This window comes from Corvus moneduloides, chromosome 6 (assembly GCF_009650955.1).
Source record: "Corvus moneduloides isolate bCorMon1 chromosome 6, bCorMon1.pri, whole genome shotgun sequence".
Lineage (NCBI taxonomy): Eukaryota > Metazoa > Chordata > Aves > Passeriformes > Corvidae > Corvus > Corvus moneduloides.
Genome location: NC_045481.1, coordinates 48238699 through 48255059, shown reverse-complemented (window position 1 = coordinate 48255059; position 16361 = coordinate 48238699). Strand labels below are relative to the sequence as shown.

At 40.5% G+C, this 16361-nt stretch overlaps 1 protein-coding gene and 1 long non-coding RNA gene across 6 annotated transcripts in view; one reads left to right on the top strand and one right to left on the bottom strand.

Annotated features, from left to right (window-relative positions):
• The window catches only part of KCNQ1 (potassium voltage-gated channel subfamily Q member 1), a 336822-nt gene that overhangs the window by 50400 nt on the left and 270061 nt on the right, over nt 1-16361 (bottom strand). The gene's annotated exons all lie outside the window — the stretch shown is intronic.
• Nucleotides 6963-14825, top strand: LOC116445796. Its single transcript, XR_004240882.1, has 2 exons — nt 6963-7195; nt 12942-14825. It is a non-coding gene; the product is annotated as an uncharacterized LOC116445796 (long non-coding RNA).

Below are 16361 nucleotides of genomic sequence, written 5' to 3'. Positions count from 1 at the left end.
TTTATCAATAAAGGAAAAGACAAAAATTTTTTCCAATGTGACAACTTTTGCAACATGACAATGAATGACTTAGTACAAGAAAATCTATTATGTCTCAGCATCAGCTTTCTCCTATTTGCTTTCCACCCCACTCCCACAACCATAATTTAATGGATGTTTTACTTTTCGTGCAACAGTTTACAACGCTGACACCACTTCCTAGAACAGTTCTTGGGATCGTGCAACTTTAAATTATGGAATACAGAAAAATGACACCACCGGCTACTTCTCCTTCTTGGTGCTAGATCTTTGCTCTGGATCCGATACAAATCCTTATTTTTTGGTGCCTGGAAGAAGAACAGATTTTTAACCTTCTCCTAACAACCTGAGCATGCAAGTCACCACCTAGGGTCCTGCAAGACCATTGAGGGCCTTCACAGATGGCTAAGATATAGAAGGAAAGGCTGATGTACATGAAAGCTATCACTTCTGTCCTGTGAACAAGGCTACCACCATGCCTGGTAGACCGGGGTAGTTTGCAAAATGTCAAAGAGAGTTGTCTGCATAAACTGAGTAAAGACATTACACAAGAAAGCTTCCTGTTCAGTCAATACATAAAGGGTTAAGACTTGTCATTCTGTTTTTCATGCACTTTTGACAACTTCTCATTACTACAAGCCTCCTCTCTGCTCCCACTGCCAGTCAAGAAGAGGATGTACATGACTCCTAAAAGCTGCTGACCTACTTAATTGCCTCTTGGCCATGGCTGAAAAGTACTTCGGCCTGAGGTACTGAGCTAAGATCAATACAAATACCAGAGGTTCAGCCACATTGCTCCATCCTGTGCAAGAGCATTGAAATGTATTTGACCCTCCAAATCAATTAAACTTGATTATTTCTGATTCCTCTGACACATGTGGTATCCTCACCATTACTTCAGCGCTTCTGACCTGCTCCAGCTCACCGTTCCTCCTCCTCTCCCTGCCTGATTTTCAACTGATATTCTGTCTGTGAAGGGACCCTCTCTTTACTTTATTTTGTAAAAACTTAGTGAGAAGAGGGCTGGGCCTTGAGGTACTACCATAACTCAAATATTATGATTACTATTAATAACAACATGAGCAACAAGAATAGGCATATATGTCACATTAATATCAGAAGCACTGTGTTGACAGCTTCACTTATGCAGAGGTAAACACTGATGTTTAAAACCATAAAAAGCAAGGCAACGTCAAGTGTACACTGACTTAAAAGAAGCTTTAACTGTTACAGCACTGTGGAAGACATAACAAGAAATGCTTCAGATACTACATACATACAGATTCATGCACACATGTATTTCATCCATTATTGTGTAAGTGATTTTCACACAAATCCTTTGCTGAAGTTCAGAAAACCATTGAGTTTTCTGTTTACTCAGATAAAAGTTACAAAACAGTAACTCTACTGAGGGTGATTTCAGCAGAGAAAGGAACTCTACAAAGAAAAAAGCACTTTTAAATTCTAACTGTAGCAGATGTTGTTTTGGTCATTTCTAGCTGGCTGTGAAGTTAGAGCCTCAGAACTGTGGTTTCATATGTGGTTCAAGCATTGGCTGCATTTATGCTAGGAGAAAAAAAAAGGATTGTTGCATGCAGGATCTGGCATGCATTGTTCAAAAAAAAAAAACCAAACAAAAACCCAAACCGTGTCTGTCTTCAATTATTTTCCATTACAGCATTGTCTGCATATAATTGCTCCATGTTTTCCATTAAGGAGTGCCAAATAAATGAGTATGTTCGAGTATAGGATGTAGAAATTCCACTGGTGATCCTGCCCTGTATCAGTAAATAAGATGAAACACAATCCCCCTTGACCCGTGTGACATTTTCATACAATTAATCTGTGTTTTTCAAGTGTCCAGCATTATTTACCATATGTTCCATCAACAGCTGAGACAGGGGACTCAGAGAAAATCCAGGCAATGCAAAGTTAGACAGTGCCTTCAAAGAGGTCTTAACTGAGGCCAAATGGTCAAATGCCTTGTAAATGGGCTGTTGCCAGAACATGCAAACAGGAATTTTGTCTTTTTGGTCTTGTTTCTAACATTTGAGAGATCTACATATCATAGAGTATTTTTTGTGTATGTAAGTAAAGCACTTTCACAGGTTTCCACAAAGATCAGGCCCCCCACAGCGATTTTGTTGCTCCCCAAAATCATCCTTTTTATCATTCGTCTTTCTGCAACAGGCTTTGTCTGCTTCTACATTCTGGCTACATGGATCAGACTCATTAGGCTGGGGACAAGAGGAGGCCCCAGGAGCTGACACCTGGGGATCCCTAGCAGCCTCCCATCTGAGCAGGGCTTGGGCATCCCTTCCCAGAAGCAGAAGGCATGCGGGAGCAGTGCACACCAGGAAGCAGACATTGCCAAACAAGATGCAGGGTCATTTCTAAGAGGTAAGGATCCAGGAGGCACATTGTCATTTGCCAGCTGTTAATGTCCTCCTGCACACAGCAGGTCCTGGGCTCAGCTCAGCTACAGTGAAGGTTTGTCTTTTTGCACCAGTACTTATCAACACCTTTAATCAGAAAAAATAGTACGGGGCCCAGAATAATTCCATTGTACAGCAGGAGTTAATATAACTGGCCTATAGCACACATGTGGCTACTTCTGCCAAGGGGTCTCAGTAAGCAAATTGGTCAGGTTTGGCAGTTCATAAATAAGCTGTAATTATCCACTGGAAACAGCATAATTACACTGTAACTACAACACAGCATTACCATTGCCTTATTAGTCTGTCCAAGCTACTGAGATATATACATCTAAACAAAATAAATCCATGATCTTCACATTGCTGAGGCTGTGCTACTGCCTCCTTTCCCTTTTCCTCATCAGTGCACTGCCCCCACCCCAGCAGTGCTAGCTGTAAACTCGAGACTGCACACTCTTGGGTATAGCCAGCTGTGCTGCTAGAGGGGAAATCTGAGCATATGCACACTCCAAAATGAAACTCAAATAACAGCAGAGAAAACAAAACAAAGCTGCTTGTGTAAGAGAAAACACAGTCACACTCTTTCACATTAATGAGGGAATGATGCCCAAGTGGAGTCTGACACTGTCACAGGAACATCTGCAGAAGAAGTTTTTAAAAGGTCAAGAAGTTATGATATGCAATGGAAAAATATTCAACTGCTATCTGAGCTATTCTTAATTGAACTTGACAGAAGACGTGTGCACTGACACTACAAGGATATTCAGAAACTGAAGCTGGATCAGCTTCCTAACGGAGCAAGAGAGAAATATATCAACTGTTAAAGAGGTTGAACTTTCACTGGAACGGTTGGTTTTTTTTTTAAAAACATGATGAGATGAGGAACAAAAGCAATTACAGCACACATTGAACAGAATACATTTTAAGTACAACTGCTAATTCTTACTCATTTTGAGGGGACAAACTACTTTTTTTGAGGGGACAAAAACAAAAATACAAAATAAATGGAGTTTTTAACCTAGTTAATGATTGTAGCTGATTATTTGGTTAATACAAGTAATTGATTTTTTTGTTCAGACTACATCCAAAAAACAAGTGATTAGCCTGAAAGCAAAAAGCCATTGTGCTAAGAGAGCAGACTTTTTTTGTTACCAGTACAACAGCTTTCTGTGTGCTGTGGGCTTCTTCAGGCAGGGTAACTGCCTTCTATGCCTTTAAGTAACTCCTAATGGGCTCCTGATGCTGACTGAATCCTAGAAAAAAGAAACTACACAGCCTCCCATCCTCCTCTCATAAAACAAACAAACAAACAAACACCCCAAAAAACCATATGTGTATATATATATAAAAATCTACTTGATCACAAGAATCTACTTCAAAAACACTCACCCTGCAAAATGGAACCAAGTCCTATTCTCCTGCCCATTTCACATACAGCTTGCATCTAGTTAGCAGCTAATACCACATTCCTTAAATATTTTCCTCTCCAGAAAGAAGACACCTCCAGCATCAACTTTCTTTAGCCCATACCATAGTGAAGTAGCCTTTCCCAGAGCTTTTAATTCTACCTCAAATACTGTATTCTGTGAGCAATCTTTCCCACTAGAGAGGAAAACTACTGGCACTGCTCAGCATGTGGGGATGCATGCCAAGTGCCTGGTATGCTTGGTACTGCCTTTGGTGGTAGGTGCTTGCACCTGCACAGTCTTGTAATAATTTATTCTGAGAAAGGGGTAAAATTTGGATGTAGTCTGAACAAAGAGTAAAACTGTGGTCTAATTGAAGTTAAAGGAATGTTTTCTTTAAGTTAATTTACTTACATTTGGATTGCCCAGTCCCAAAACGGGAATAACAGAAATCAAAGGGTGGAAGTGTGACTGACACGTTTTGCAAAACAGCACATGCAAATGAGTCTGACTGAAATGCAGAAGGGGTTCCACAAGCAGCATTCCCTAACATGTCTGAGCTCAAACCTGATCTTCAGAATATGGGATTGGAAAAAAAGAAGTAAGGAACTATGTAATCCATAGTGACCTAAAGAAGAGTAAGAACAAAAGCCCCAAGTTTCCCACAGTAGGTGGGACAGAAGGGAAGTAAAACATGTGCTTCCTTTTACCCCTAGCTCTACCAGTACCTTTCCATGTCTTTTCTGCATGTAGGAACTGCATGTGTAACTGGGAAGTAATAATTTTCTACTGCATGCCTTTTCAGCAGCTGTTAGGACATCTGGGTAGAAACCCATCTGGTGCTTAGCACAGCAAACACCACCATGAACTTTCAAAGTCCCCTTCCTTTTGCACAGTTACATGAACATGAAACAACAGCAAGGCTCTGACATAAGTTCTGCTTCCAGGATGGGAGGTGGGGGGAAAATAAGGAAGATTTTTCAACATGGAGCTTCAGAAAACATCCTGACTCCCTTCAAAGTCTCAGGGACAAACTTTTGACTCCCCAAAGACAGCAGCATCTCCAAAGAAGTATATAGAGTTTGATTTCATCCCATCCCATCCCTTCCTGGGTATTTTTCCATTAGGGTTTTGCACAGAGCCTGCGGGATTAGGGAAGTGCCAGCTCTGAGTCTGTCAAGTTCTGGTTCTGTTTTCAGTAGTTATATATATTGTGCTCTGTGTTGAATTAAAACTACAGTAAAAGTCCTCTCACTTGTTACTGTATTTGTGTAACACTCAAATTAGATGGGAAGAGTTATTTGGGAGAAACTAATCCAATGCACATCCACAACCACATCAGGTTTTAATATAGCAGCGATCTGCTAAAACACTGCATGGTCAAGTGGGGAAATTCAGCCAGATATGTGTTACTCAATGTCAAAGACGGGCAGAAATGGTGCTTCTGACTTATCAACTCCCCTACTGCACAGGACAACAACAAGAATTCATAAAAATAAGTGTGAAAATCTTCTCGGTAGGATGATAGCTTAACATGATTTTGTCCTTCAAATGATTCATTTGCTCCCTTCACATTCACGGTGGAAGTCCTGGCATCGGAGAGGTGAAATGTTAGGAGGCAGATGGGATATGCAAGAGCTACAGATGTGTGTCACTAGAAGAAGGAGGATCCTGTTTCAGGTTCCTGAGCTGTGAAAGAGCCATGGTTAGAAGACATGAAGAGGAGTTTATAGGTTTCTTGGTATATTTTGGCCCTTCATTTTCTGTGTATGTGTAGCCTGGCCTATATAATTTAGATGAGGTGCAGAGTACCATGGAACTAGTGCTACAAGAGACGCTTCTAACAAAGGATCTGTTAATCAATTTACTATTTTAAGCTAAAAAAAGATTTGCTCCTTTTTTTTCAAGAGCAATGTGGATTGCCTTGTGTACACACAAATGATTTGCATTGCCCTCACAGGAGTCAGGTATGAGGTGTTAAAAAATTATCCTTAATATTTACATAATATCTATTACAATAATTTTTGATGTTTCAATTGGTACTTAATTACCTTTCATCTTTCATCATTCATAAGGAAGTGGAATGGAAAATCTACCTCAACCCTGGAGGCATGGATACATGAGTTGCAAGGAAAAACAACCTCAAAAGGGGGTTCTTCCATAAAAATTGCTGCTCATTTGGGCCAAAGGGCATGACACTGGATGGGTACATTGCATCCCCTACCATGCACCAGCCTGTGGGAAAATGGAATGATATAATGGACTGTTAAAGACTACACTGAGAGCAATGGGTGTTGGGACATTCAAACATTGGGATACACATTTAGGGAAAGCCACCTGCTCAGTCAACACTAGGGAATCTGCCAGTTGGGCTGGCCATGCCCGGCTCAATTTATTACATACTAAAGTGCCCTGTAGGGCACATAAAAAATATGCTGGGGAGGACAGGCTGGGTTATTCCTGTCAGGCAAAGGCAAACCCAACCATGGGATTGCTTTTGCTCAGGGACCCGGATGCATGTCGTGGGTGATGCAGCAGGATGGGGAAGTCTGATACGTTCTTTCAGGGGATTTGATTCTGGGAGGGAATAGCCAATGATTTGAATTGTATGATGTTAATTCTATATAATAATATATGTAATCCCTACTATGGTTGCTACATGCAGTATCAACAGCATTACAGTCACAATTGCCCAGATTAATGAAGAATGAAATTTGAAATAATAGAACCACATAAGCACAAAGGTGATGGAACCAGAAGTGGCTTCAGCGTGCAACGATCCAACACCACAGACCAGTTCTCCTGCCCTTTGGGCTGCTATGACAGAGGGATCCCAAAGTCTTTGACTAAATAAACTCAATGGACATCTTAAAGGTATAGCACATAGACAAAGGGAACAATACCTGTGTGCATATATCCAAAGGCAGGGAAGGATGCAGGGGAAAGTGTGGGCCTGGGCATGACATAAATGGTATAGAATAAGGGATGGGTGCTGTGTTGGTTTCAGTTGGGATAGAGTTAATTTTCTTCCTAGTAGCTGTTATAGTGCTGTGTTTGGGATTTAGGAGGAGAATAATGTTGACACACTAATGTTTTAGTTGTTGCTAAGCAGTGTTTGCACTAGGTCAAGCACTTTTCAGCTTCCCGCACCACTCCACCAGCGAGCAGGCTGCAAGGCATAAGAAGCTGAGAGGAGACACAGCCAGGACAGCTGACCCAAGTGGCCAAAGGGATATTCCATACCACTGAATGTCAGCCCAGTGAATAAACTGGGGGAAGTTGGCTGGGAGGACCCAATCACTGCTTGGGAACTGGCTGGACAGCAGTCGGCAGGTGGTGAGCAACTGCACTGAGCATCACTTGTTCTGTATATTCTATTATTATTACTATTATTATTGTTGTTATTATTATTAGTTATTCCATTTCAACTGTCTCACTCTCAGCTTGTGGATTTCACTTTTTTTCCCCCAATGCTCTCCCCCATCCCACTGGGGTTGGGGGGTGAGTGAGTGAATAGAATTTGATGGGGGGCATGTTCAGAGTCCCACACAGCTGGTTGCTACAAGGGACATGGGATCTGTTAATCCAGTTTTGAGTTCAGCTATGTTAAACAATTGACTGTTTTAAGCTACAAAATATTTGCTACTTTTTTCAAGATTGCCTTGTGTACACACGCTGGATTTGCACTGCACTCCCAGAAGTCAAGAATGCAATTTTAAAATATTATCCTTCATATTTACATAATATCAACATTTTTTGATGTTCAAATTGGTACTAAATTACCTTTCATTAACAAGCTGTTCACTACAAGCAGTAAAGAACAGAAATACAAATCGAAGTTGGAAGTTGCAGATGATTTGGGGAAAGTCCATAAATTTTAAAACTGAAACTGAACTGCAAAAATTAGGAACATACATGAGCTGAGCTTTGGTTCAACCAGAAGATTGATAAAGACTGAGGGGTGTTTGCATTGGCAGTTATGAGTTGAGGATTTCTGGGGACTGGTACACTTGTAAATTTGGATCAGAACTTCAGTAAATTACTGACATACATAAATACATACATATATTCTGTCTAAACAGTAACAACTCCAACCAGAAAAAGCCTTTTGGCAGATCAATACTGGGAGGGTTTTGTTTTTAGAAAGAGAGAATTAAAACAAGGACTGCCCAGGACTACATTATGCCCTGAAGCTCTGACTGTATTTATTTCTCATGTTATGTAGTTTATCGGGATCTTATCCATGGAATAGTTTGCTAAATTAACAGCTCAAACAAAATAGATTGCATTAAGTGCTGTGGGTCAGGGGAAAATTAATTCCAAAGTTTTAAACTCCCAAGCCCAAATCCTGCACTTACATTACTGTGGATTTACGCCAGTGCAAATGAGAGAAGAATTTGGCCCCTGACCTTTTCCAAGCAGGTCATTATAGTTGAAATAGTAACTGATCTTAGAAAAACATTTTTGCTGCGAGGTATTTATTTCTGTATAAAGGTTTATGGAACATCATATTCTTTGCCCTTTAAGACTGATACTCGCATATGTAAACACCACTGGGCCATAGCTTCATCCAGCCTCTCTAAATCTGGCTAAAACAATGGAAATATCTTCTGAAACCATTGTGGGTTATATCCAAGATAGTTAAAAACATCTGACTGCAACCGCAAATATGCTGGTATTTGGTTGTGCTATAAAAACATTTTTATGTCAAATACAACTGGGACTAATACAGTAAACTACAAGTATGGTTAACCCTTGGAATGAACCACATTTAGTCACTTGAAAGTTAAGGTAGTCTGCACCGATTACATTTTCTTATGAAGAGCATAAAATGAATGTAGGGTATAAAAAACTAATTACTAGTATTAATAGAGTAATTGGCACTTATAAAGCACCTTCCATGCTGTACTATAAACATACCAGCAATGTGATAAACTCCTGCAGCTACTAGCTCTCCTAAGTGCTCAAGATAAAACTGAGCCCAAATGCTGCTTGTTAAGTGAATAAACTTGTGCCCCCTTTCCCCTCCACACCTACATGTGCTCAACTGCACACACACACACACAAGGAACCATTTCAATGCTCACCAAACCTGGTGTTTTCAGAGGGTTCTAATCAGTGCTTAGAAAAGCACGAATGAGGAAAGAAAGGGAAAACTGAGTTAGGTGGGGCTGCAAGGGGAGTGTTTAGCTGGCACAGAATGGTATTACACAGAAAGGCAGGTTGGACACTTGGTTACTACAAAAAAAATCCCCAAAACCAAAAAAACATTTAAATAGAAGTAATTGAGAAATTTTGCTGAGAAAAAAGTTTTCCAAGTAAGTGGTGCTCCAGGGCAAGACAGAATAGTACTGAGTATAGTGCAGGGCCTTGGATTTTCTGCCTGGGCCCTTGTGACAGAGCTGCTCAGTCCACCATCATCTGTTCAATACACAAATAATGGAAATGTTTGTGGTGCATGTGTAAAATGTGTTTGTAAAACAATGTATATCGTTAAATAAAATTGGTATCTGAGAGTTAAACTTATATAAATATGTAATGTAAAATAACAAGCTAAGACATGCTCAGGAACCCATGCACCATTATATATAAATGGACTCAAGAACTGGAAATTCTACATCTCATAAAATCCCTTTTGGACAGAGGCTGCTGACAAGTCCTGCTGTGGTGATAAAGAAGATACTACCCCTAACTGCCCCCTCTGGTGCTGCTACTGGACTTACAGCAAAATAGGCAGAAGGGAGCACTGTGCCACTCCAGGGACATTTGCCTGTCAGTACAGGCACCATGGCTCAAAGCCCTGATCCTTCCTCAGGGCAGATTCTCAAACACTTGATTAAGCAGGGCTTCCACCCTTGTGCCATGTCACTGTTTCAGAAATCTACATTTGTTCTGTACTATATGAGTAAAATATTTATTATGTATGTTTGTTTCATTCTCTGTGCCATTGCTAATTCTTCTCTGCACAGCATCTGGGTAATGAGTGGAAGCTTTCATCTACAGGGACTCCTCATCTCTTCCCTGAGTGGTAACAGCTAATTCAGTGCAAGCCTTGTATAAGGCAAGAAGGTTTCTCTCTGTACGTGTTGCTTCCCATTTACTTACACTGAATTTCATCAGCCAGTGTCCTGCACACAACTAGTTTTAAATGCCATCAGCTAGAATAATCTTGGACCACTAGCAAATACTGTCAGCTCACTGTTGTGCAGATCACTCATGAATACGTTGAACAGCTTAAGCTCCAGGCCAGATCCCTGTGGGAATACACCACTACCACCCTAGCCATTCACTCACAGCCATTATTTCCCATCTTTCAAATCCATGGGGAATCCATCCAACTGTTCTCAGAGTGTTTAAGAGCCCTTCAGCAGGGAACTCGTCAAGCCCCTCTGGCAATCCATACCCAGCATTTCAAATAGGTCACTCTTGTCCATGTGAGTAGGGGCTCCTGTATGTTCAATAATTACACCATTCCCCGACTGGAAAGTCATTACAATATTGTTTCCTACTATAATATAAATGTCAGTTTTACACTTCTAAAATAAATAAACAAGGCTGCTATGGATTTCAGCAGTAGTCATTTTACAGTTATGTGTAGAAACAGTGCAAATAAGATAACCTTCTCCAGCTGCTGGATAATCCAAACCTGCCTAAGTTTCCTTGACCTTCACTACAAAGTCATTGTCAACTTATTTCAATTAATTTACAAATATTAGTGCCATCTGTTTTTGTAGGAAGCAGCCAGTGTTTTTTATTTGTTCATTCACTGCAAACCTCTTTATCCTCACGGTCTAACTACTTGCATAATTTTAATAAGACCATATATATGATGTGGCTGAATACACTAAATACTGACAGCAGCTCATCCAAGCAGGTACACAAGCAGGTTCCTCACTTGACTGCTATCCCCATCCAGCCACAGACCAAGTCTCACTGACTTTCTTGCATATCTCTGCCTGTGAAGACTGTGGACAACATCCAAACTTGGACCTGATCCTACTCCATTCCATTCAAGAGCAGTGTTTTCAACAGTACTACAGAAATATAAATGCAGATCTGGGAAACTTGTCAGCTGCTCAGCTACAACTCTCAGCACCTTTCAGAGCTAAGCCAACATCTTAACAGTCATGCAATGAACCTGTACGCTAATAATTCAAGTTGCCATATCTGGAAAGATTAAAAGCAAGCACAGTTAATTGCTACTTAGCTTAGCTCAACATTCAGCCTTTTCCTTCCATAACAATATTGTGATCAGATGGTGAGCACTGAGCTCCTGTCTTAGATTGATGGTCAATATCCACCACAGCAAGATAAAAAATAACATCCCTTAACGTACTTCATCATTAAGCACCCTTTTAAAATGAGCTGCCAGCATTGTTAAACTTCCCAACTCTTTGATATCAGATTGGTCAATCCTTATTTTCCAGGTGGATAAAGTAGAACAGACCCAATGAAAAATGTTCTGTTCTCAGTTCACCTTTTGGTTTATCAATAACTACAACTGCATTTGTTAGTCAAGAATATGAACCTCTGGTTTAATACACAATATCGAAGAACCAAAGTTATCCTCTACAAAATGAACAACAGAATTTTAGTAGCTTGTTACAGTGATGAATTTGCTTGCTTCATGTTTTGAGTATTTAAACTTAGATTTATATATTCCAGTATAGAAAAGCTTTGTGAACTAGGTAAGAAAGCATAATGGGTATCTTACTTTTTGATATCAATGAAATAGAGAAGCAGCCTTAATCATGTAACTCCTCTGATCTTCATAATTGAGACCATTCCATTTGTACTGTATCTCATATGTAACCGATGAAAGAAAATGTGTGGGAGTAAATGTGTGGGAGGTGAATTTACTTGTTTTTCAGAGCTGTAACAGCAGCTGGTCAGCAGGTTCAGTCCAGTCCTTTCTAGTCAAAGTAGCTCAGAACCAGTCAGATTTAGATCTTTTATTAGGAGAGGTTTGGGAGGAAGTGCAAATTGTTATTCAAAAGCAGACAGCTGGAGAGCAGGAAAAGTGGGGAGCAGCCGTGAACCATTAATATGCACTTGCTAGTCTGATTACCAATGAGAAAGGAGTGGGACATGTTGTGTCTCTTTATCTACATATATTTTGGTATTTATATACACCCTACTGTATCTATATATGCTTGTTTTAAGAAAGGGACAAATTTTGCCAAAATAAAAATCCTGCCAAGTTCTGATGAGAAGTTCACCCCCTTCCTGCTCCTCTTCCTTCCCTCGAACGGACACTGCCAGCACACTAGTGCTGAGCAACAGCTGAGAGAGGGACAAAGAAAGCACAATACAACCTCAGCGTAACAGCAGTCAAGCACTCAGACACAGGAGTGACCCCCTCAATAAATACCCTTCTGGCTTCCAGAGGAGAAATTAGGAGGATGAGTTAGCACAGCTGAGCTCATGTACATGGAGGACAGCACCATGTATCTCTGTAGGAACGGAAAGAGCACAGCAAAAGCCCTCTCTGCACTCATCTGATTGCCAAATGTCTTAGTTGTGCAGGGGCACCTTTGGTTTTTTCCCAGGCAGAGGGTAGGAAGCCCACAGCCTTCTGCTGCACCTGAAGAGAACTTAAAAGCAGACTGTGATTTTCAAAGCTGAAGGTAATTTGTCCTGTATTATCTCTAGGCTGCCTTCTTGGAGAACATGTACAGAAAATAAACTGCACAGTGGAGGAATACCTTTCATGCCTTCCATATTGGAGCACACAAAGACTCCAAAGATTTTTTTAATTCAGTTCATCCACACTCTCAAACCTTTAGGCAGTGGGGAGTAAGCTATTTATCTTTTGGTTTCTTGTAAGGAATTCACACTAGACTCGCTGCTAAATCATTTTCCCTGTACTACTAGTACAGGAAATTAACTATAAATGAACTATGAAAACAAATCATTCTGCTGCAATTTTCCACTGATATTACTTTACAGTTTTAGTACATTTAGGAAAAGCAATATAGATTCAAAAAAAGAGTTACAACTTATTTATATACTGATCCTTAAATTATGCTCTTTCCTCTTTTAACAGGCCCTACTTATAAGATATTTCTTGCTTATTCTGCAGAGCTATACTGAAGCTGGAACCATCCTTATGACTATGCCATCATAGCATGGTTTCACAGTTGACACTGAAGATAATTTCATTCTGAGACCACTGTTTACTGAAATCTGTGGCGGAGGAGATAAAAGTCAGTTTCTTGTATTCTTTACTATAAAGCAAACAGCTTCTGATGTTTATATAAATGGTGATATTGAGATATTCTGTACTTTTTCAGTAGTTGCTTTTTTTTTTCATCATTTCCTCCCTGTGCAAACACTACTGTATTTCTTTCAGAAGATTAAACACCAAGGATTTATGCCTTCATTAAGGTCCACGTTTTTCACCCGTTTGAAGAAATAAGAGATGGTGTGCTTTAAATACGGTCTATGCAGTTTGCTCTGAAAATGTTTTTTAGGCAACACACAGGGGCAATTGTGGAGAAGCTCTACAGTTTGGGGGGGGGGGGGGGGGGAATCTACTCCACACTGTTTGAAACTCCCTTGATAAAGTCTTACACCAACAGACTGTCAAATTATTTGACACAGAAAATCTGCTGAGAGGTATTTATTGAAATACGGTAACTAAGAGTATGTATACTGCAAGTTGGGGGGTTTTAATACATATTTACAGGGCAAAGAAATTAGAAATTACAATGCTCTGAGCTAAACACAATTAGCAAAACATGAATTGTGTCCCACTGTAATGTGTTTATTTTAAGAAATATAAATAATTTAGCTAATCAGTGATGTGCGTTCACAACAGGGCCGGGTTCTGAAACACTAATTGGGAGCTGGTGGACAGCAAACTGAGTGTCTGAGCAAGGGCAAGTCTCCTGTGCTGCAAAAAGCAGGCAGTAAACATCTTGTTCTCCACATTTTACAGCAGATGAGCCATGTGGAAATGAGGTTTTCCACCACTACAGATTGTAGGCAACAGTCATATCCATCAATTTTAATGCAGTTTACCATTTAAATAGCCAGGGCCAAAATCTACAGTAAGGATTTGAAGTCTTTATAGGCTGAGTGGGAGTAGAGGGTGCTCCTGTTTTATTTGTAGCAGTACAGCGGTAGGTGTTAGAAGTGAAGAAATCAATTTTCTTTTGTCATGAAAAACATGTAAATCTACAAATTGAAATCTCAGTTCAGAAGGAGTTTTCTCTGAGAAATCTTGAACCAGATGTTTTTGTGTAAAGTCCCAGCTTCACTGAATTCAGTGGATAAAATACCAGTTCCTTCACTAGAGGCACCATTTCACTTTTTGTTCGAATTTCTTCCAAATTAGCATTTCCCTACAGAAAATATTTAAAGCAACTCTTCCCCCCCCCCTTTTTTTTTTTAAATTTCCCCCCTCCCCAATAGGAATCACTTTTTTTGCCAGAAGCACTTTGGTCAGACCTACAAAGGAGCTGCAGACAGAAGCCATGAACAGATGTCCTCTTTGGGACCCTGCTGTGAGCTGGAAGGGGTTACTACTCTCAGCTGCTCAGCACCATTCCATGCTCTCCTCATTAAGGATCACCCCCACTGATGTGCTCATTGAACAGTTTGTACGAACACTTCCTACATGGCGCAGCTTCAGGCTGAGCCTCTTATCTTGGTACAGACCAATGATGAGGAAAACAAATGGAGCTGAATTTTGCTCAAAACAAACGAGGGAGCTCCTACAAAAGTGGTGTGAGTAGACGGAGAGGGCAGCAGCCTTTGGCAGGGGCACTACAGCAAGCAGCTAAAGACTGGACCTTTTTCTGGTGGCATGGCGGGGTTTGGAGAAGTCTGTCCATGGCTCAAACTAGCAGTTCCTCCAGTATGTAATGGATGCAGAGTTACCCAGACATCAGCAGGGATCTGGCTCCAAGTTGTTCAACTAAAAGGGCATTTCTCCCCAGAGTAGGAGCACAGACATTGCAAGCTACTAACGAATTACAGAAAACAGCTACCCAACCTGCAGTTCAATAAGAATCATAAGTAAACTAATGACATTGTAACTTTCCTACAAAAACATATTCTTGTAGATTCCTGAGCATCAGCATCCTCTGACTACTTTATAACTCTTGGGTGTATCTTGGCCCGTGAAATCTGCCTGATGTGCTGGAACCCAACTGCCCCCACCAGACAAGCAAACAAGCAAACCTCCATGGCCATGCAACTCTTTCAGGAATTAAGAAACATTCACAGGGGCTCTCACGTCTTCCTAACGACAACAAACAGTTAGTCAAGTTACCTTTGTTAAGCAAACCAATTTTCATTGCTTTCACTTAAACGGCCTTAAAATAGAATTCTTGCCTGCTTTATTTTGTCAGATGCAAAGAAAACTGAGAAACTGTATCCATTGTTCCTTAAAAGAGCTTATTAGTGAAACAAAGACCTTTTTTTTCCAGTGAGTGCTGTTTGTGCAGTTACTTCATGACATTTATTTGGATTCCATCCCAGGGGAAAAAGGCCAAATTCAGTTTCAGCATTTGCCTACTTCAGCATAAACAGTCATTAGTTAACAGATCTTTTTTGGCGGTCTTTATGTAGCCTCCAACATCAAAGCACGTGATATCCATGAAATAATCAAAGCAACATATGTACACTGAAGCACTGTACGTACATTATTTTTCAGTAGCCTAGCAATCCTCAGAAATTTGAAGAGGTTCTCCTAGGCCTTGAGCCAAAGCCCTTGGAAGCTGATGCTTTTTTTTTTCCCCTTTGACTTCAATAGATGCCGAGTCTGGTTGTCAGATAATCACTGCAATGTTAATGGCAAACTACTTTCCATTTTTGTATTAATTTCCTGCTCAAGGAAGATACAGGACCGAAAGCACTGGAGAATAAAATCATTTGCCCTGTTTCTACACAGGGCAGAGGAAGCCTGGGTAAGAGCAGCCAGATCCCCCCTTAGGGCTTCACTGATTCATCCATGGAAGAGTGAGTGGATACTTCCTTTGCCACAGCTTTTCCCCTTATGAAGGGCAGTACAAAAACCTGGAAAAATCATGATGTTTTTTGTGCTGTGTCCACTAGAATTGGGAACAAGGACAATTTATTTTTTCCTCTAATGCTAAGCTGCTGGCAGTCATTTCTCCTCTAGGTGCAAGTTTTTAGGGAAATGCTGGCTATTTCAATGCTGGCTGTCTCATACCTGACTTTGCCACCCATTTTTCTATCTCCTGCCACATTATTGGCACTGCCTATACTTTCAGGTCTTGTCTAACATCACAGTTCTTCTCCAGGTCCTTCAAGGTAAAAAAAAAAAAAATCCAACCAAAACTAACAAAGTAATGCATTTGCCAACCCCTCCTAACATGAACAAGTGACATTATATGACATGAGTCAGGGGGGATAATCTTTTCCTGCTGTTAGCAGCAGAGAGTCCTTCTGCTCTGGCTCTGCATTTGGTCTTGGGCACTGCTGAGATCTGGCTTTTGAACAACACAGAGGCGCATCTATAAAGCAGCAGGCC